Source organism: Tenrec ecaudatus, chromosome 2, assembly GCF_050624435.1.
Source record: "Tenrec ecaudatus isolate mTenEca1 chromosome 2, mTenEca1.hap1, whole genome shotgun sequence".
NCBI lineage: Eukaryota > Metazoa > Chordata > Mammalia > Afrosoricida > Tenrecidae > Tenrec > Tenrec ecaudatus.
The window spans coordinates 51,029,724-51,051,937 of NC_134531.1; the positions used below are offsets into that span (position 1 = coordinate 51,029,724).

General features: G+C 45.6%; 1 long non-coding RNA gene across 1 annotated transcript; it reads left to right on the top strand.

The window, feature by feature from the left end:
* Window positions 1-222: 222 nt before the first annotated feature.
* Window positions 223-8,850, top strand: LOC142440779 (uncharacterized). Its single transcript, XR_012782888.1, has 3 exons — window positions 223-987; window positions 8,426-8,548; window positions 8,680-8,850. It is a non-coding gene; the product is annotated as an uncharacterized LOC142440779 (long non-coding RNA).
* The last annotated feature ends 13,364 nt before the right edge of the window (window positions 8,851-22,214 follow it).

The following is a 22,214-nucleotide window of genomic DNA, read 5'->3' on the forward strand; positions in this document are numbered from 1 at the left end:
TTCTACTTGAGCCCTTGGTATCAGCTCCTCATTTTCCCCCTCCCTCTAGCTCTCTCTCCCTCATGAACCCTTGACAATTTAAAAATTATTATTATTTTGTCCTACCTTACCCTTCCCGAATCATTATTTTTAAATGGTACTTAGCAAAAGGGAGCTTCAAAAAGTTCGTGGAAAAATCCCAGTATCTTTTCATTCAATTTTTCCATACACACTTTGAAGACCCCTTGAATTTGAAAATGCTCTCATCAATTTAATTATTCTCCTCACTATTATTTGTAATAAATAAGAGGGTTCCTTTGCCCACAATGATTTTTCCCCCCATAAAGATTTATAGTCTCGGGAGCAAATGAAGGGGGAAGAAGAGAGTGGAGCACATCCTGGCCCACCCAGCCCTGAGGACGATATTCGGCTCAGAGCAGCCAACCCACAGATAAGACCATTTGGCCGGCCCCACTATGAGACATGACATCATTCACTGACCTATAGCCCTAGAGGAGAAAATACTGGAGACACAGTGTGGGAATTGCTCCCAATCTGATCCCACCACACTGAGACAAAACATTAAGGGTGTGCAACAGAACAGCAAGGGGAAGAGAGCAAGGAAGTCTTGAGGGAATACAAAAATAGACTTTGGGGCAAGGGCTTGGCACCCCATCAGACTCAAGCGGAAAACACTCTTAAAGGCTAGCAAACAGTCCTTGAACTAACTACAGGCTTTTCTTTTTTGTTATTTTGGCTTTTTTGTCATTGGCTTTTTGTTATTGTTTTGTTTTTCTCTGTCTTGTTTTTGTGCATGTTATTATCTCCACAGGTCTGCCTAAATAAGATAGGCTGGATGAACAATCTGGAGGAGAAAACAACGGGACCAACAGTTCCGGGAGGACATGGGAGATGGAGAGGTCGGGGGAAAGGAAGTGGTGTTAACAAATCCAGGGACAAGGGAACAGCAAGTGATCCAAATTGGTGGTGAGGAGGGCATGATCAAAGGTAATGTAACTGAGAGGAATTACTGAAACCCAAATGTAGACTGAGCATGATAGTGGGACAAGAGGAAAGCAAAAGGAAATAGAGGAAAGAACTAGGAGGCAAATGGGCATTATAGAGGTCTAAATAAAGGCATGTACATATGTAAATATATTTATATATGATGGGGAAATAGATCTATGTGCATATATTTATAGGTTTAGTATTAAGGTAGCAGATGAATATTGGGCCTTGACTCAAGTACTCCCTCAATGCAAGAATACTTTGTTCTTTTAAACTGCCATTCCATGATGCTCACCATCCCAATACGATTACTGAAGACAAAGGGGTGCATAAGCAAATGTAAAGAAAGCTGATGGTGCCCGGAAAGGCCTGAAGGTAAACAAGTGGCCATCTAGCTCAGAAGCAACAAAACCCACATGGAAGAAGCACACCAGCCTCTGTGATCAGGAGGTGTCGAAGGGATCAGGTATCAGGCATCAAAAAACAAAAAATTAAATCATTGTGAATTGAGGGGGGGTGCAGATTGGGGACCCAAGACCCATCTGTAGGCAACTGGACATCCCCTTACAGAAGGGTTACGGGGAGGAGACAAGCCAGTCAGGGTGCAGTGCAACAACAGTGAAATGTACAACTTTCCTCTAGTTCTTAAATGCTTCCTCCCCCAGATCCCCACTATCATCATCCCAATTCTGCCTTACCAATATGGCTAACCAGAGGATGTACACTGGTACAGATAGAAACTGGAAACACAGGGAATCCAGGACAGATGATCCCCCAGGACCAGTGCTGAGAATAGTGATACCAAGAGGGTGGGGTGGAAAGGGAGAACCAATGAAAAGAATCTACATATAACCTCCTCCCTGGGGGATGGACAACAAAAAAGTGGGTGAAGGGAGTGGGTAATATATGACAAAATAATAATAATTTATAAGTTTTCAAGGGTTCACGAGGGAGGGAAGAGTGGAGAAGGAGGGGGGAAATGATCTGATACCAAGGGCTCCAGCAGAAGCAAATGTTTTGGGGATGATGATGGCAACAAATGTACAGATGTCCTTGATACCCACAGGGGCAGTTCTACTCTGTCCTGTGGGGCTGATATGAGTCAGAATTGACTTGATGGCAGTGGGTTTTAAGTTTATCCTGTTGTTTACCAGAAGCAACTCAATGCCCATACATAGAATAATAACAGTTGGTTCACAGTGTTTATTTCTGAGCACAATCCCTAGTGTGAGGAACCCTGGCAGCAGCGGGATTCTGTGTTGGGCTGCAATGCATAGTCGGCAGTTGGGAACCACCAACAGTTCCTTCGGAGAAAGACTAGGCTTCCTACTCCAGTAACCAGTCACAGTCTCAGAAACCCACAGGAGGTCGCTATGAGCCAGCATTGATTCCATTTGTTGTTTTAAGGGGATGGGTTTAACCCAAGTGTAGGAAGAGTAAAAGATTGCTTAGCTTGATTCACTCATTCATTATAGGTTGGTTTTTAATAAATTCAGATGGCTGAAACATCTGGAAAGACTGCTGTGTCTCCATCTTTCTTTCTGATGGCTGACACACGAAGGGCCATCTCCGACCAGTCAAAACTGTAATTCAAAAGGAGGATGACTGCAACCACATAGTCCTACCTGTGGAGCAAGGAGCTCTGGTGGCCCTATCAGGGAAGCTTCGGACTGCTAACCACAAGGTTGGTGGTTCAAACCCACCAGCTGCTCCTCGGGAGGAAGTTGAGGCTGTCTGCTCCCATCAAGATTTACAGCCCTGGAAATCCTATGTAGGGTCTCTGAGTCAGTACAGATTGGATAGCAGTTGGTTTAGGTTTGGATAACATGGAAGAACCTTAACAACACCCAATAGTGTAAGTTAACCTGGTGCTGCTTCTAACCAGCTACATGACTTTGGGCATGTGACTTAACTACAATTTTTTATTAGATTTTTTCCCACTTAACTGCCTTTAACTTCAATTCCCTCACGTGTAACTATATAAACTGCCCTTGAGTTGATTTCTGCTCGCCATGATATACAGGACAGAGCAGAACTGCCCCTTTGGGTTTGCAAAACTATGAAGTCTTTAGTCTCATCTTTCTCCTGTGGTGTGCCTGGTGAGTTCAAACTGTTGACCTCGTGGCTAACAACCTGAAGCCTAACCCACTCTTCCACCAGAGCCTGAACCACCACCACCACCACCACCCGCCCCCCCCCCGACAATGCACTTCCATCGCATGGTCTCCCACTCACAGTGAGGACGTAGTTTCCAGGTCAGAGAATCTTTATGGAGCAGATATAGCCTCCACGTTCTGCTGTGGAGAGGCTGTGGGTCTGAACCAATAACCTTGTGGTTAGCAAGCCAGTGCTTACCAGACACCACCACCAAGGCTCCTTAGGACTTGGGCGGGGGCTGGGGGGGATCACTACCATACCGTCAACCCTAACTCCTGGTAACCCTACAGGATTGAGTAGCCCTGCCCGAGGGCTTACTGGTGCTGCAACTCTTTCTGGGGGTGGAAAGCCTTATCTCCCCCGCAGAGCGACGGGTGGTTTCAGCTACGCCACCCAGCCTGGAAAGCTCCTTGAATGCTGCACAGTGACACACATGCTCACCAAACCGTGTCAAACATCAGGAAAGAAATCTGAAAACTAGATTGTTAGCTTAGAAACAGAAACCACCTAATCAACCTATCTAGCTTTTCCAACTTTCCCCCCAGAACCTCCTAGCAAGGTGAATTCTTGGCCTCTAAGCAAAATTGTGTCCTCCAGCGCAAACCCCGCCAATACTACTTCCGGGGCACCCTTTTTGAGCTCTTATGTGCCTATTAGCTGTGTGAGCAGAAGGATCACTGCCAAGCTAGGTAGACGCCTCACTGCCAGACCGATCTAATGGAGCTGCCCCAGGGCTGACCCCGACAATCCGATGAATGGAAGTCCCCCTTACCTAAAGTCATGAGTCCTCACGGAAGCCACAATAAATGGGTGTCCTCACTTATCTATCACAGCCCTGGCTGCCTTATTCAACCAGAAATACCGACCACTGTCAATGCTTCGTTCTCCGCTCTGGCCCTTGGTGCGTCTGAGCAGTTGCAGTGGTTAGGGACTGGGGAGTTGACTGTCACGGCCACCCTATTGACAGCAGAACCAAGCACCACCCAGGCCTAGGCCATCCTCACACTTCTGTTGGAGTGCACTGTTGCGGCCACGGTCGATCTGTCTGGTCCAGGGTCTTCTTCTGTATCTCTCTGGAGTGCTTTCAACCCTGATGTGCTCACCCGCTGGTCCTGTGTTTGAGTGTCCTGTTTGGATTCATGAGGATCTCCAGGGTTAATTCCTCAGAAGTGAACAGCTCTGTCCTTCTCCGTGCTCTGTGCTTAGTCTGGAAGCTCTGCTGAAGCCTGTTCACCTCAGGTGGCCTTGCTGGTATTTGAAATACCAGTGACATCACTTCCACCATCACAGAAACATGCAAGCCACCACAGTATGATGTTGGGGGTGGTGGTGAAGGTGCACTGCACGCATGGCCCTGAGGAAAGGGAAAGTGCATGATCGTTCAGGATCAGTAACAATTAAGCTTGTGAGCAGAAACGACGTGAATGGATTTGTTGGTGTGTTGCAACCCCAGGATAAATGCCTCCGAGAAATGCCCCACCCTGAGAAAGAAAGGCGTTTCTCTTGCCTTGAGCATAACTGCCATCACACATCAAGAAGTCCAGAGCATAAACTGCCACAGGCTGCCTGAACCGCGGAGTGGAACAAAAATAACACGAGTCAGTTACACAGAAGACAATTCAGTGGTTGTCATGTCATGACATAGGAATTGAAAAAAAAAAAAAACCAAGTGCATTTTTTTAATTTAAATCATTTTATTGGGGGTTCGTACAACTCTTACCACAATCCATACATATATCAATTGTGTAAAGCACATTTGTACAGTCGTTGCCATCATCATTCTCAAAACATTTTCTTTCTACTTGACTCCTTGGTATCAGATCATTTTCCCCCTCCTTCCCTCACACTCTCTCCCTCATGATCCCTTGATAATTTATAAATTATTATTTTATCATATCTTACATTGCCCAACGTCTCCCTTCACCTTCCTTTCTGTTGTCCATCCCCTAGGGAGGAAGTTATATGTAGATCCTTGTAATTCCTTCCCCCTTTCTACCCCACCTTCCCTCCACCCTCCTGGTATCCCCACTCCCACTGGTCCTGGATTCCCATCTGCCCTGGATTCCCTGTGTTTCTGATTCCTTTCTGTACCAGTGTACATCCTCTGGTCTAGCCAGGTGTGTAAGGTAGAATTGGGATCATGATGGGGGGTGGTCAGCGGGGAAGAAACATTTAAGAACTAGAGGAGAGTTGTGTTTCATGCTACACTGCACCCTGACTGGCACATTTCCTCCCGAGACCCCTCTTCAAAGGGACATCCAGTCCCTGCATCCCACACTCCCCCTCATTCACAGTGATTTGATTTTTTGTTCTTTGGTGCTTGATACCTGATCCCTTCAACACCTTGTGGTCACACAGGCTGGTGTGCTCCTTCCACGTGGGCTGTGTTGCTTCTGGGCTAGATGGCACTTGTTTACCTTCAAGCCTTTAAGACCCCAAAACCAAGTCCATTTTAATTGTGGCAAGTAATTCATTGGCCTGAAGTGGGTTCTGTTCTGCCTTGGTAGATGATGACATCTGGTCTTCTCAAAGCATATGTAATAGATGGTTAGATCAGAATAAAGATGAGTTTGCCTGAAATCTCTCTTGAAAGTGATATTTCATGTTGGAGAATGCTTCATCATGATGGCATATATATCATATAGTGCAGGCGTGTCAAACTGGTGTCCCGAGGGCTGCATGTGGCCCCCAGGTAATTTTTGTGGCCCACGATACTCTGAAATAAAATGAAAATAGAAAAAATTGTTAAGAAGAAAATAGCGCTTAGGAGAGATTGAGGCAATACCGCTGCACACAATTCCCTCACTAACCCTTTAACTACTGAAGACAAGTAGACACGTGGCCCAGTGCCTTTCCTGGGGGCGTGTGGACATGAGTAAATGCACTGTCTCTGTCCGGCGACGTCTGGAGGCGATGCATCTGCCACTCTCTGTGCCACGTCATGCAAACAGATCCCAATAGCGAAAGGTTAAAAAGAGCACTCTGGGTTATGCTGTTATGAATCATACCTAGCGGCAGCGCTGGCTAACATTTTTAGAGAGAAGCCACTGTGTGAGCAACTATTTTCATCCATGAAATTATATAAAATGGCATACAGATCAAGATTAAGTGAGACATGTAGCTGCCTTAATGAAGATTGTCTATTCTCAGTCTTTGAATCCAGACATTGGAAAACTAATAGGAGGAAAGCGCCGACAAGTTTCAGGAAAAAAAGAATAATTTTAGGTTTATAAATACATTGAATACGTGTTTAAATAAAAGCAATTATACGGTTTTTAATTATCCTATCCATATTCCTGAATCCTCACTTCGAAATATAAATTTAACAAAATTTGTAAATGTGATGTGGCCCACGTGAATCTTGTGTGTTGCACCAAATGGCCCATGTTTTAATTGAGGTTGACACTCCTTGTGTAGTGTATAACCAGTACATGTTCAACACCAACCCAGGAAGGAAAATCCAGGCTGTGTTTGCCGATTTCCTTGGGGTAAAGGTTCCCACATCACCAATTTCAAGCTACCAATGGTTAACAACTGACCTGCAAAATGCTTGAAAAGTTAACAGTTCTCAGAAACCAGTAAGAGCTGGCTCAGCACACCAAACTTCTTTTAAAATCCAGATTGATCGGGGTGTCACATAGTTCTCCAAAGAGAAAAATATAGAGCAAAATATATACCCTTTATTTTTACTAAGTTCAAATTTGATGAAAGGTTATGGAAACTGTCCACGCATGTGACCTAACTAAATTCTTTGCAGATGTCAAATAAGAAAATACCTAGATGAGGAAAATAGACATGTCGATAAAATCCACAAAGTTGGATAAAAGTCATATTTTTTGGTAAACATTTCTTTTAAAATATTAACGGCTTCAATATTTTTGAATATTTGCTGCTCATGATGTGAGAAGTGCCGTGTGGTCTAATAAATGTCACGTTCAGCAGTGGTGGGCTTTTGAAAGTGGAATAACATGGGGACAGAGGAGCCCTCCTGCCGTGGTGGTTACACGTTGGGTGGTTAAGCCAGAAGGTTGGCAGTTCGAAACCACTGCCACTCGGTAAGAGAATGAGGAGGCGTTCTACTCCCACAGAGTTACAATCTCGGAAACTCATGGAAGCAGTTCTACTCTGTCCTGAAGGGCAAGTCAGAATCAACTGGATGACTGAGTTTTAGTTTAATACAGGGACATTCTGTCCAAATATGGTCCTCAGTTTGAGTTCATCTTCTCCATGGGATAACAAAGTTCTAGTAAAGGCTGCACCCAGAAACCTAACACATAGCTCTGCCCAGTCTTCCTTCTCCTTCCCCGGCTTAACCTGGCAGAGTGAGGATGCCTTTGGACGGGCATAAAAGATAGTCAGCAATTGGGGAGAAGTCTTTCAGCGGGAAAGCAGGTGCCTGTTCAGCAGAAATGAATAGACCTTGGCTGCCTGCCAGAAAACACAGGACAAACCCTTCACATCCAACTAAGTCTCCTTCCTCCCTGTCACGCCCCCCTTTCTTTCCCTCCCCCCCCTATGAGAAACCAGACTCCGAGCTTTACTTTTGTTTTCTTCCTTACCTTGACCCATTGGTGTCTTTAATCTGATTCCACTCTGTTCTCTCCGCCTTCCTTTCTCATCCCTTAATATGGAACGGGTTCAAGCCAACCCACTGCATGCCAACTCATAGGGACACTGGACACAGGCTGGAACTGCCCCTGTGGGTTTCCAAGATTGTAACTCTTACCGGGATAGAAAGCCTTGCCTGTCTCCCAGGGAGCGGCTGGTGGTTTCAAACTGCTGACATTGTGGTTAGCAGTCCTACTCATAACCCATTAGCCATCAGGATTCCTTTATTAAACTAAATATTATTCTTTGAGTTGAGTATAACTGTTGACTTCTTGAATTTAGAAAAAAATTAACACAAAGGCCAAGCTTTTATATTTAGTATATTTTATGTCTAATTATCAACAGATTATAGTCCATAGAAGGAAACATATTGGAATTGCCTTTTATATAGATAAAATAAATGTAAGAAAAGAAGTTGAAAACAGCATTGACATAGAAGGGGCACTTAAAATGATACTGAATAGAGAATGCATTTTCAAGGGCAAAAACAGCCCAAAAAGGGATGAAACTTTAAAGCAGAAAGACGACTAGGGGTCAACTTCTAGGCCTCTGTCTCACCCATGTCCTAGAAATGAGGAATAGAAATCATCTCACCAGTAGCCTCTCATCTAGTATAATGGATAGTAGGATACATTTCTCACGCCTCACTTGGAGTAAAACGACCTTCCTACAGATGGCCACAAGAGGACGCTCCACACCTGGAACCCAGCCCGCATCTGCCAGTCAGCATGGCCTCCAGGCGGAGGAGGGAACATTTACAACTTTATGGTACAGCCAGTTCTTCCTTCTAAACAAGGTAGATAAGCTCTACTCCAAACATTTCCCGAGCCTGTGATCTGACAGAAAATGACGATTCAGGCAAATCTTCCCCACAATCCAATCCCATTTCCATGGGAGAAAACATCTCCCGTTTTCTGGACATTTCAGGTGAAATGTTTCTGTTGACAGACCCATAGAAAGTTGCCTCCACTGTGTGTTCATCAGCTGGAACGCGCCAGGCGATAGAGACCGATTCTGCTGGCAAACTAAGAAACTGATCGCCCAGAAAGAATACTTAGTAGAAAACTTCAGGAAACATTTCAGGTTTTCTGTTGAAAATTGTCATTTTCTACATTTTAAATTAAAAAAATAAAATACATCATTTCACAAATATCTCTACCCCGAACTCCAATACTCTTATTTAGAAAGTTTTAAATAATTAATTGGAGTAGTTCCTTTGCTCTATGGCTGTCTACATAGCATTATAAAAGGAGAGCTGGCGGCTTGGTTGTTAAACCGCAAGATGAGCAGTTTGAAATCAGCCACTCCGCAAGAAAAGGATGAGGCTCTTGCCTGTAAGGAGTCTGGAAAACTCACAGGGGCAGCTCTCCTGTGGCCTACAGTGAGTGCATTACAATTGAGCAACTGGAATAGCATTATAATTGAGTAACTAGAATAACAGTAACCATTACAGTAAAGAATGTCCTGGTTGTCAGCAAAAAGCATCTAAGTATATTGATTGCACGTTTAATTATGCTTGGATGTTTGTAGGGTCTGCAATAAGTTAGCAGCTGCACGTTAGCTGGTGTCGCTCACATATTCAACCAGCTAACAATACACTGCCAACTCATCACATCCAGGTAACCAGTGCTTTACATTAGCAAGATGAGCTTATCCAGAAGCAAGTGGCAGGGTAGTCGTGGCTGCTGAATTGACCCAACGCAGCCAGCTAACAATACACTGCCTACCTGATTCTGGCCACTGCTCCTTTCCACAGCGGAGGAAGTCACTGAGGCATAGCAAAAATGAGACTTGCTGGCACGACTTCGCATCTTGAGAGTCACATTCAAGAAAAGGTCTCAACAAAAATTATTCTTCCAAAAATGATTACGAACTAACACTAGTAGTTGCTTTAATCTAATCAAAATCTTTCCAGTTTTCAGAATACTTACCCTTATAAGCTTTTCCAAAGTCAAAGACTGGGTAATAGAAATGCTCTATCAGTACAAATGACGTAAGTTACTCTAATAAACAAGAGCTCTTGAAATTACTTCTACTTACTAACCAAAAGATCAGTTGTCTTTTATAGCAAAATATCAAGGAGGCATAGTAATACACACACTGCGCAAGAGATTAAATGGAAATAATGTGCTGGGAAGAAATCAATATGAAATAGTCTAGGAAATCGCAAGAATTTAAGTGTTCGTGTAGGAGCCCTGGTGGCAGTTAGCACAACAGGTAAGTACCAGGCTGCTAACCAGAAGGTTGGCAGTTCAAATCCACTGAGCAGCTCCCTGGAAGAAAGCCATCATGCTCTACACACAGCCTAGATGTGGAGGGGGTTGGGGTCAAGGGGGGGGAGGGCAGCTCTGCTCTGTCACACGGGGCTGCTATAAGTTGAAATCAGCTAAACCACCCCTAATCGGTGTTCTAAGAGTGCAGTTTTGCATTCACCTTAAGCAATCGCGTTCGAGTAAGTGAACATCATAGAAGGCCTGGAAGCGGTTAGCAAACTCGTGATGTGTTTGAATTAGAGTGTGTGGATTAAAGGTTGAAGGAGTGTGCTCTAGTTAGCCTGGAAAGGAGTAGTGTGAATGGTGATGGTGAAAGACTTAAAGCGTATGAAGAATGATTATGAAAAAAATTAAGAATCCCTAAAATTTGTTTAACTTTGATCTCTCAAGGAGGAAAATTACTACTTAGAATCAATTTTTAAGTCAATTTAAAGGATCGTAGCAGTAAAGATTCACAGCCTCGGAAACCCAAGGGGGCAGTTTTATTCTGTCTTGTAAATTCGCTATGACCCGATGGTAGTGAATTTGGGTATCTTAAAAAAAAAAAAAAATTCGCCGTAACCCTGGATGGTGTCACTTCTACGTACTGCCCACAGGGTGGCACCATTTCCATTTCTTCGAGGATGTTGTGCCTGCAGCAGAATAATATTACTAATAATACTAGTAAAACCAAACCCGCAGACTGGACCTCCTCGGGACAGAGCGGAAGTGCCGCGTGAGGTTGCAGCCTAGCCTTGCTATGACTATAATAGGGCTTCTGAAACGGCAAGTCTTTATGGAAGCCCACAACGCGTCTTTCTCGCGAGGCGCGGCTGGTGGGTCTGAACCGGCATCCTTGGTGCTCAGAGCTCGTGCGAGGGGCGTGCAGTTAGCGACTGTGAAAATGCACGGACAACAGCCAGCTAGCGACGCACTGCCTCCCCGGCACGCTCTCGCGTCGACGCCGCGGAGTCAAGATCTAGAAAGTACCTTTCCTTTCCGATGCCAATGATTGCCCGTTCTTCCTCGGGAACGTCAGTGTATCGCGGAATTTTCAGAAGTAGATGATTGGGACGCCAGGTGGCGCAAACGATTAAGCATTTGGCAAGTAGCCCAAAACTTGGCCTACGAACCCACCTGGCCTGGCGATCCACTTCTAAGCTGCGCACACGTGAGGTCGGTCGCCGCTGGTCCGAGTCGCCTCCTCGGTCAATGACAACAGAGTTCTTGTGCGATGCTTTTCAGTATTTGGAGGAGGCCACAATTCCTTAGGACCGACCAGTGTTTCCTTCTGTCTTACCTAAGAGGAGCACCTAACAACAATAACAACATCGTGGCAGAGTAAGCTTTTTACATTCTCCCATTTTCAGGGCAGTAGGAGCCCTGGTGGTTACGCGTTGCGCTGCTAACCGCAAGGTCAGCTGTTGGAAACCATCGTCCGCTCCCTGGGAGGGAGACCATGCTTTGGACATGTTGCTAGGAGACTAGTCCCTGGAGAAAGAAGTCGCACTTGGTAGCAGGGTGGCGGAAAAGAAGAAGGCCCGCAACCAGATGGATCGGCACAACGGCTGCGACCGGGGGCTCAAACATAACAACAATTGTGAGGAGCGCGCAGGACCAAGCAGTTTACCTAACAACAGCAACCACCACCGCACTGCCGTGAAGGTGAAGAGTGACCGTCTTGGAAACCCACCGTGGCAGTGTCACCCTGTGCTATAGGGTCGCCTCCAGCTAGTACCCCGCCATGGCAGTGAGTTTCTATGCTTCCTACAAGATCGATGGCGGTGAGTTTCTATACTCCCTACAAGATCGTCGCTTGCTCAATATACCAACAAGTCAGACCCAGAGCGAGCGCTGCCCACTCACCTTGGAGGACCCTGGGCTTTTCCGAGTCAGGTCTTGGGCGAGCACCCTCAAGGCATCCTCCTTTGAAAACAAAGATCATATATTCAGCGGGAAACTGTTTACGAAAATCATCACATTAGGTGTGGGCTGTTTCTAGGTCCTGGGCTAGGCGAAACCGCACTCTCTTTTTTACGGCAACCAGGCGCCTCTAGACTATCACTGAGTTGGCACGATTTGAAATGACCCTGGGGCCCAGGGGTCCCGGTAGTCTACAGGTGCTGCCCGCGGGCCCTGCGGTCTTCACCCACGGCATCGCCCCCTCGGTGCCAACCTTCCGCCTGGCGCCACTCCATCGGGGCTCCATCTGGTCTCTGCTCCGCGGCCTCCGGCGTGCCCCTCCCCGCTCTAGGCCAGTCTGGGCACATCACCGTCAGACCCCTGCGTCCCGTCCCCTAGGACCCTGCCGCTCTGCCACCGACCTCCCAGGTCCTCTTGGAGAGCAGTCCCCAGAGCCCGGTTTAAAAAGCCCACTCGGCGGCCGCGGAAGCGGGAATTCCCCGCCCGGCTTCTGATTGGCCCGCGCCGCGGTGACGTCAGAGGCCGGGAGGGGTTTCCCCGGCGCGCGGGGCCCGCGCGGGCCGGCCAGGAGGCCGCAGCGGCTTTGTGGCGCGGCGCGCGCTGGAGCGCCAAGCTTTCCCGCGGGCGAGGGCGCGGGCGGGCCTGGGGCTCGCAGGGCGGGAGCGCTGCGGGAACGGCCGGAGGCCGGGGAGTTGGCGCGCGAAGCAGCGGGTTCTGGGAATTCACATCTTTCCCGTTTTCAGAAGCAGAAGTGTCCCCTTTCCTGGGCCACCCCACTTCCCTTCTCCATCTCCACCCTGCCGCGGGGGCCTGGAAGGGTGCCGGCGCCCTCTGGCCTGCTCTTCGCGGGATGGACGTGCAGTCTGTGTTGGTTCTGCACGGGTTTCCTGGCGTGTTCAGCTGCTCTTCGTGGGCAGGCAGACGGGGGAAAGGTGGCACGCTTTCGTGCGGATGAAAAGGGAGCGCATCGCGAGTGTCTGCCCTGCTTTGTCCGTTTGGAAGCGGGCAGGGTCTCGCACTCAAGCTTCTGAGCTCTCTGCCTAAGCAGGGGCCTGTCACTGGCGCCAAGAGCGCGACAGGAGGAGCGAGCCAGCCGGAGAGCGGCTCAGACTAGGTGTTAAAGGGGAGAGGATAATGTGGGGATTAGAGGAAGGGGTTTGGAGGGAAAGGACTAGGAGCCAGATGGGCTGCGCAACCGTAGCGGCCCACCTGAAATGCCAAGGAGGCGAGATGCCCATATGGCCCAAGCTAAACGGTCTATGAATGCCGACCACGGGGGCAGCCCTCCTGTCCCTCCTCCCTCACCCCCTGCTCTTTCTCCATACGCAATTTGATGCTGGGTTACATGATGCACATTTGTGCCTTACTCTGGGAAAAGAGGTCGTGGACAGTGCTCAGGGAGATCACAGAGCCCCCCAAAAAACCAACGCTCACTTCTTCTTCCTGGAAACAATCAGAATGGCATTAAGAATGAGGTCCAATCTCAGGCCACTTTTCCTTATAAAATGATAACGTTAGAGAAAATCTGCTCCACAGACTAGCTTAATGTTCACATGAGATTGAACCAAATAGCTGATAGTCTAATACAGCGGTTCTCAACCTGTGGGTCACGACCCCTTGGGGGTTGAATGACCCTTCCATAGGAAAACACATCTCTGATAGTCTTAGGAACCGAGACCCCATTCCTCTATCACTTTCCAGGTGGGTCCGCAGATACGCCCACATCCAGAGTATCTGGCGAAGACTGTTACCCATGCTACATACACCATGCTTAAAGACATTTCATTTATTTGTAATTAGAAATAAATATTTCACAATATATAATTACATATTGTTTTGTATTTAATCACTATGCTTAGTTATGTTCAATATGTAACAATGAAAACACATCCTGCCTATCAGATATTCACATTAAGATTCATAACAGTAGCTAAATTACAGTTATGAAGTAGCAACAAAAATAATTTTATGGGGGTCACCACAACATGAGGAACTGCATGAAAGGGTCTCAGCATTAGGAACGTTGAAAAACACTGGTCTTGAGTTTCAACCACAAGAAACCTATTTTTATTTCTTTGGTAGTGCCTGTAGGGGAGAGCTCCTTCCAACTGGCAGTAAATCTCTTCAGCAAACATGGAAGCTAAACCAGATGAACCACCATTGGATGAGAGCCAGACTGACTTAAGTGGTCAGATTTGTAAACATCTAACAAATTAGCAATACATCAGAAGTAACCTTCAAGGCTTTACATTTTTATTCTATTTTAAATGGTATCTTACATTTAATCATTTGTTATTTTACCACTTAAGTAGAAAAGAGAAAGAAAAAAAACTATTCGTAGGTTTCTGAGGCTGCTGCAGATCTTTTTTTAAAAATTTAAATGCAGGCTTGGCAGGCAGGGGAACGCTGAAACACTGCTACAGATTCGAAGAAACAAAATACAGGTTCCAAATAAATGCCATGTGAGATTCTGGTTTGAATTCTGGATCAGAAACAAGGTGTATGAGCTGGAAAATTGTAGAAATTTAAAAACAGTGACACCCACTGGGTTTGATCACTGTAGTGTAACAAAGATAACATCTGGAGAAGCTGGGTGCAGGATATGATGGATATTTTTTTCCTTTTGATTCATTCAGTATAGACTGATAACTGTTTTATTCTGTGGGCCAGAATGAATTTAAAGTTTTATTTATTTTTTTACATATAACATAATGTAATTCATCGGACGATTTTTTGTCACTGTTGGAAAGTTGGAATACTTTCCAAATAAAAATTTTGGAAAGGTTAAAATAAAGGAATACAGTCATACTGTAAACACGGCGCGATGTGTTCAGAGGAATTGAGACACCCTGTAAATATTCTGTTAACTTTTAAAAAATCAATTCTGGTTTAGGAATAATGTCTCATTCAAATGTTCACGTGCCTGTAAAGTATTACCCTCAAATGGTTTTGCAGGTAGCTATAATAAGGAGAAGGTCAGAGGAGCCGGGGTGGAGGAGGGAAGAAAGGAGAAGGCGGCTTGTGGACTTTTCTGGATTCTCAGATCATCACAGGGATGAGTCTAAGCCAATTCCTACCAAGACTCCCAAACGCGGTCTTTTGTTTCTCAAAGTAAAATGACTTTGCCTTTCTGCACAACGCGTTGAACATCTCAGCCACAGACGAGGTGCTGGGGGCGCTGTCGGGCAAGTGTTGGACGGTTGGTCCGCCAGTGGGGCTGGTGGTTCAAACCCACCAGCCTCCGGGCCGCAGTAGGAAGTGGGCCTGGTCGGGGACTCCAGGGTCTTTCTGAGCACGAACTTAGGCCTCTTTCCTCAGAACCAGGCACCCAGGTGCAGGATACCTTTCAGAGTAACCCAACTGCGCGATGAGGAGGAGGTACAGCCTCGGAAAGGCTCCGGAGAGTGCGGCACAGGGAGTGCGCGCGCAGGCTCTGGAGAAGGTGCAGAGCAAAGACCTGCCCCCGCGTCGCCCCCTCCTGCCGCGCAGCGCCAGCCCTGCCCCCAGGCTCCGTGTACCCGGTACCGGCGTGTGCACACGCGGCTGTACACATCCCCCTGGCACTCTGGCCTCCCGCGGGAGGTCTTCGCATACTGAGCGGTTTGCAACTCGCTTTCCCTGCTTTAATGTAACCATGGCTTTCCCAAAATACAAATCCAACAGCTTCCAGCCCTAACCCCCCGCGCGCGCGCGACCCATCCCGCGCTGCCGACCCCGCCCGCCCGGGCGCGCGTCTACTGGACAAAAAGAACGGTTGGTGTTGGTTTCAACCGCCAGGGGCCACTGACTCCTGCCAGCTGCGGACTTGGCCGAACGCGAGCGCGCGGGAACCCGAGGGAAAGCCTCGTGCCGAGCGCTGAGCCGGGCCGAGAGGGGAGAGCCCGACGCAACCCCAAGGCTCAGGAGTGAGCGGGAGGAGAGGCCGGGAAGCCAGAGTTGGGGATATCCACCTTGGGGTGAAGGGTGCAGTGATGGAGTCAGCCGTCAAAGAAAGGGAAGGGAAATCCCCGGGGAGTCCTGAACCTGTAAAGTGAGCGCTTCTTCTCCCAGGGTGGGAGTGCTTAGCTCAGGATAGGGTGTACGGATAAAGGGCTGAATCTCTTATAATTCAGTCTATCAGCAGGGCTCTAGAAACCTGCAGAGCTTCTAGCCTCGTCAGAAGAGTGGCCAAAAGAGTAGGACTTCGCCTGCCTCTAGTTACATGGTTTATCATTCCATTTTAAGTACGTAATGTACTTTTTCTATAACTGCTTGGTTTCTAAGGTAATGAGGCCTATCCTTTCATTTCTTTTATTTATTTATTTCCCCGTTGATTTCTACCCCCACACTCCAGACAGGGTAAAGTCCTCCTACCTCAAAGTGGGGAACTCTGAGGGTCACCTCCAAACACTCCTTCCCTTACAATCGGCTTCTTTCTCCTTGGGGAGACTTGGCCCAGGTACTACCTATGTTGGGCCAGTGTCTGGAAGATTGTACATTCATCTTAGTTGACAAAGTGCAAACATAATCGATTGCAGTAAAGATCGCATATAACTTTCTAACCTATTCAAACCAATGAATTGTATGATCCATGAACTGCATATCAAATTGTTTTGTTAAAATGTGAGGCAGAGGAGGTTTAGCTCAGAAGGTTCTGGCCACTCTGATCCTGGATAGTAAATGGGGTATTCTTGCTAAATTGTCATGAACACTGCATAATAATGGAAGCTTAAGAAAAAAAAAACTTTATGAAACTCGGAAATGACAGCGGTGAAAAAAAGGCCAGCAAAGTGGCACCAAACAATTTGCTTTTTCATCCTGACTATGCACCTGATCATTATTCAAAGTAGCTAGGGCTCTCCTACGATGACTGTGGGGAAACCTTATCCCAGTTCACCCTGCAGCCCTGACCTTCCTCCTACATACTTCTTTGTGATCCCCAAACTCAAAGAACTTTGTAAAGGAACGTGGTTTGAGTCCCTCATCGATGCCCAAACTACTATTTTGGTGTGGTTGAAATCTTAAGAATTAGAGTGCTGACAATGATGATTGAAAGTACCGTGGACTGCCAAAAGAACAATCAGCTCTGTCTTGCAAGAAATGCAGTCACGGTGCTCCCCAGAAGCAAGGAGACTTGGTCTCCAGTACTTTGGAGATATCAGGAGAAACCAATCATGCTTGGTAAAATATGGATGCAGCAGGAAGGGGCTAAAGAAGATGATTGACAGAGTGGCTGCAACAATGGGCTCAAACATACGAACAATTGTGAAGACGGCACAGGAGCGGGCAGTGTTTCCTTCTGTTGTGTGTGGGGCCCCTATACGTCTGAACCTAATAATAATGTCCCATTAGGGTAGCTAGCAATGAGCTGGAATCAGTGATTTGGAATCAAACTACTACTCAATGGCAGTAGTTTGGTTTGGGAAAGTTATTGACTTATAAGGCTGCTAACTACAAGGGCAGTAGTTCAAACCCACCTACTGCTTCTTGGGAGAAAGATGAGACTGTCCCCTAAAGGTTTGCAGTCTCAGAAACACTACATAGGGTCTCTGGGTCCAAACAGACTCGATGGTAGTACGTCAACAACTCAATGCCTTCAAGCTGATTCTGACTTGCATTGACCATATAGGTCAAAGTAGAACTGCCCTTGTGTGCTTCCTAGATGTAGCTCTTTACATGAGGAAAAAGCTCCATTCTTCTCCCTTGGAGTGACTGGTGATTTTGAACTACACTGTAATTCAAAGACATCAATTCTTCTTTGGTCTAACTTATCCAGTGTCCGAATTTCACATGCATATGAGGCTATTGAAAATACCAAGACTTGAGTCAAGTGCACTTAGTCCTTCATGTAACATCCTTGCTTTTCAACACTTGAAAGAGGCCTTATGCAGCAGATTTACCCAATGCAATGCATTGTGTGAACTCATGCTGCTTCCCGGAGCACTGATTGTGGATCCTGGCAAGACAAAATCCTTGACTTAAACTTCTCTCCACTTATCTTGATGTTTCCTTTTGGTCCATTTGTGAGGATTTGGGTCTTCCTTAAATAGAGTTGTAATACATACTAAAGGCTCCAATCTGTGTTCTTCACTAGCAAGTGTTTCGAGTTCTCACTTTCAGCAAGCAAGATTGTGTCATCTGCATATTGCAGCTGTTAATACGCCTTCTTCAGGTAATGTTGATGTCACGCTCTTCTTCAGGTAATCCAGCTTCTCTGATAACTTACTCAACATAAAGATTGAATAAGTGTCGTAAGAGGATACAACCTGACAGACACCTTTCCTGATTTTAAACCATGCAGTATGCCATTGTTCGGTTTGCACAACTGCCTCGATCCATGTACAAATTCTGAATGAGCACAATGAAGTGTTCTGGAATTCCCTTCTTCTTAAGGCTATTCATAGTTTGTTATGATTAACACAGTCAAATACCTTGGCATAGTCAATAAAACACAAGTAAACCTCTCTGGTATTCTCAACTGTCAGCAAGATCCAGCTGACATCAGCAATGATATCCCTTGTTCGGTGCCCTCTTCTGAATTTGGCCTGGCTTTCTAGCAGCTCCCTGTCAAAGTACTGCTGTAATCATTGTTGAATGATCTTCAGCAACATTTTGCTTGCATGTGATCTCAATACTACTGTTCTATAATTTGTGCATTCTGTTGGGTCACCAGAAATGGATACAAATATGGATCTCTTCTAGTCAGCTGGTCAAATCTCCCAAATTTCTTGGCATAGACAAATGAGCTCATCAACTTGTTGAAACATTCTAACTAATCTTTGAAACACCCAATTAAATCTCTTGGAGACACATTAATATTGCATAGTGTCATCTATATGTGGTTATCTAAATATGGTGCTTCAAAATACAAAAAAATCTATTAGAAACCATAGCTAATCTTTGAGCGTCCAATTTCAAATTCTAAAGTCTCACAAATTGTCTTTGGCATTGAACACAATCAAGCTGAGAAAGTCAGAGTAGATAGGCTCATGACACTCAATACAAATAAAATAATGTTCTTATTACCTTCCCTCCGAACCAAACTCACTGCTGGTAGAACTCACCACGAATGGGGTAGACCCATGCCTGTGGGCTTCTAAGACTGAAAGTCTGAATGGGAATAGAAAGCCTCGTCAGCTGGCCTTTCAGTTAGCCACCCAGCACATACATAATCCACTATGCCACCCAGGCTCCTTGTACTTGATCTCGCCCTTCCTCTAATCCATTGGCACACAATCAAAAGAAATACCTTTCCTGAAGGTGGCACTGTGGACATGGAAAAACAATTAGCTCTGTTCAGTGGGTCATTCAGGAACTTTGTTGTTTTTGCTGGCTGCTGTCAAATTGATTCCAGTCATTGCCACCGCATGGGGTGCAGAGTAGAGCTGCTTCATAGGGTTATCTTGGCTGCGATCTTAACTGAAGCAGCTCACCAGCATGTATATATATACATGTTCTTTTTCAAAAGCAACATAATATGCATGCCATTCTGTTACATTGATAATACTGTTTCTTTTATTTTGAAAGAAAAATTGTCATTTTCTTTAAAAAAGAAAATTGTCTTTTATTATAATTCATCCTTCCTTTCTCGATCAAATCTACTTACGTTCTACTTCAACTACACCCATTAATTTTTTGAGTATTTTTATATTTAAAAAAGTATATTCTTACAAAAATATTAATTGCCCGTTGAACAACAACAGCAACAACAAAACTCACTGCCATCGAATTGATGTCACTCATAGGCAGAGTAGAACTGCCTCTGAGTTTCTGAGACTGTCACTGTGTACAGGAATAGAAAGCCTCATCTTTCTCTCTTGAGCCTGTTAAAGGTGATTGAAAAACTTGAAAACAATGGTGAAAATTACAGAACTTGATGGGTGTAATTAATGTCACCAAATTGTACACATAGTAATGACTGAAAGAACAAAGCTGTTATATCTAATTTGCCAGAGGAAAAAGTTTTAAATAGAGAAAATAAATAGATCTCAGTTGGGGAGAAACCAGGAGTGACATTTTATTGAGTGGTAGAGAACGGCAGTTCAAGTTCACTCAAACACACCTCAGAAGAAAGGCCTGGCAATCTAGTCTGTGGGGGGGGCGGGTGGGTAGCCAATGAAAACCTCTGCCCTGACCCACTTGGTGACACGCCTGGGTCATCGTGGATTGGAATGGACTCAATGACAACTAGGTTCCTGGGTTATCTGGTCTGTCAGCCACTGCCCTGGACAGGTCAATGTATTACAGCATGTTAGTGGGCTAGAGAAGCTAATTAAAATGTTAGTGGAGTCCCACCACTCCAACTTACTTGGTTAAGAGCGTGTAAACTTGTTCCCCTGGTTTCCCTCCCCTCCCCGAGGCAACATGTAAGGAGACACACTTAACAAAATAAGAACCTTTATTTTATTACGTGCTATCAAAACATGCTGATCTAATCAAGGGCGACAGTTCCTGCATTCTGTTAACAAACACTAAACCAACTCTCACCAGAATTGGGCCCGTTTAGCAAGGCGCAAACCTTCTAAATTATTTTGTTAAGGAATGAGAAGAGTTTGGATTCAAACCACCTAAAAGTGTGGTAAAATTTTACAGCCCCCCTCTGATTTGAAATAGTACCTCTTGAATCTATGGATTCTGTCTGGGCCACAGGCAATGCCACTGTGAATTTTTTTCTGTAGCAATCCTACAACATGATTACATGGACTTTAGTCATGAAACTGCCCTCAAACTGGAATTGTATTACTATTGTGAAAAATTTGCCCCTCATAGAATGCCTGGTGGGGCTTGATCAAGCACAATGTAGCTTAGATGAGAGCAATATAGTTAAGAGGAAGTACTGAGAGCTGACTGAAGGTAAAACATGATAGTGGTACAGGAGGAAAGTAATAGGAAATAGAGGAAAGAACTAGGAGGCAAGAGACATTTATAGAGGTAAAAATATAGGCATATACATATATAAATATATCTATATATAATGATAGGGATACAGGCTTATATACATATATTTAAATGTTCAGTATTAAGGTAGCCGACAGACCCGGGCCTCTACTCAAGTCCTGAAAGAACATTTTGTTCTAATAACCTGGCATTCTGTGATGCTCACCTTCCCAACATGATCGCTGAACACAAAATGGGTACATAGCTAATGTGGTGAAGAAAGCTGATGGTGCCCCGCTATTAAAGATATAGCACCTGAGGTCTTAAAGGCTTGAAGTTAAACAAGTGGCCATCTAGCGTGGAAGCAACAAAGCCCATCAGTCTGTGTGATCATGAGGCGTTGACAAGATCAGGTGGCAGGCATCAGATAATCAAGAACAATCATATTGATGCAAATGATGGGGGCTGTAGTGGAGACCCAAGGCCCATCTGTAGACAATTGGATCCCTCACAGAAGGGTCACAAAGAAAGAACAGGCCAGCTAGGGTGCAGGATAGTTCCAATGAAACACATAACATTCCTCCCATTCTTAATGTCCCCCTTCCCCTGCCACTACCATGACCCCAGTTCTACTTACAAATCCAGCTAGACCAGAACATGTACACTGGTACAGATAAAGCTCTCAACATACAGAATCCAAGACAGCCCCCTCAGGAACAGTCATAGGAGTAGCGACACCTCAAGGGTAGGGAGAAGGTGTGGGGAGAAGGGGGAAAAGGGGTATGTTAATCTGGATTGACTAGAGAAGCAAATTCGTAGACACGTATAAGAAAGAGGTTTATATACAAGAGCAATGGAATTGAGGAAACATACCAGCCCAGTCCAGATCAAGTCCATAAGTCCGATATTAGTGCATATGTCCTATACCAATCTATAAAGTCCTCTTCAGACTCACAAAACACATGAAATGACAATGCAGGAAGATCACAGGCCAGTGGGGGCAAAGTCTTGTGGATCCAGTGGCAGTGGCAGCATCTCAGCACTGGCAGGGGTTTTCACGTGGCTACTCCAGCTCAGGGCACTGGTGTAGTTCGACATGCTTGTCCACTGCTATGTCTCCCAGGGAGTGAGCAGAGAGAGAATGTCTCCTGCCTCCAAGGAGGAAATACAGGAGTTCCCAGAATCTCAGGAGAAGGCCATGTACACATAGAGGCCTCATTGGCTACATCCCAATTGATTGGCTAGACTCCACCCCTACACTCTTAATTCTCAAATTAATACCAGATTATGTAACTACCCCATGGGGAAACCTTTACCAATGATTTACATATACTACACCCCCGGGTGACGGACAACAGAAATGTGGGTTAAGGGAGACAGCAGTCAGTGTAAAATATGAAAATAATTCATAATTTATCAAGGGGTTACAAG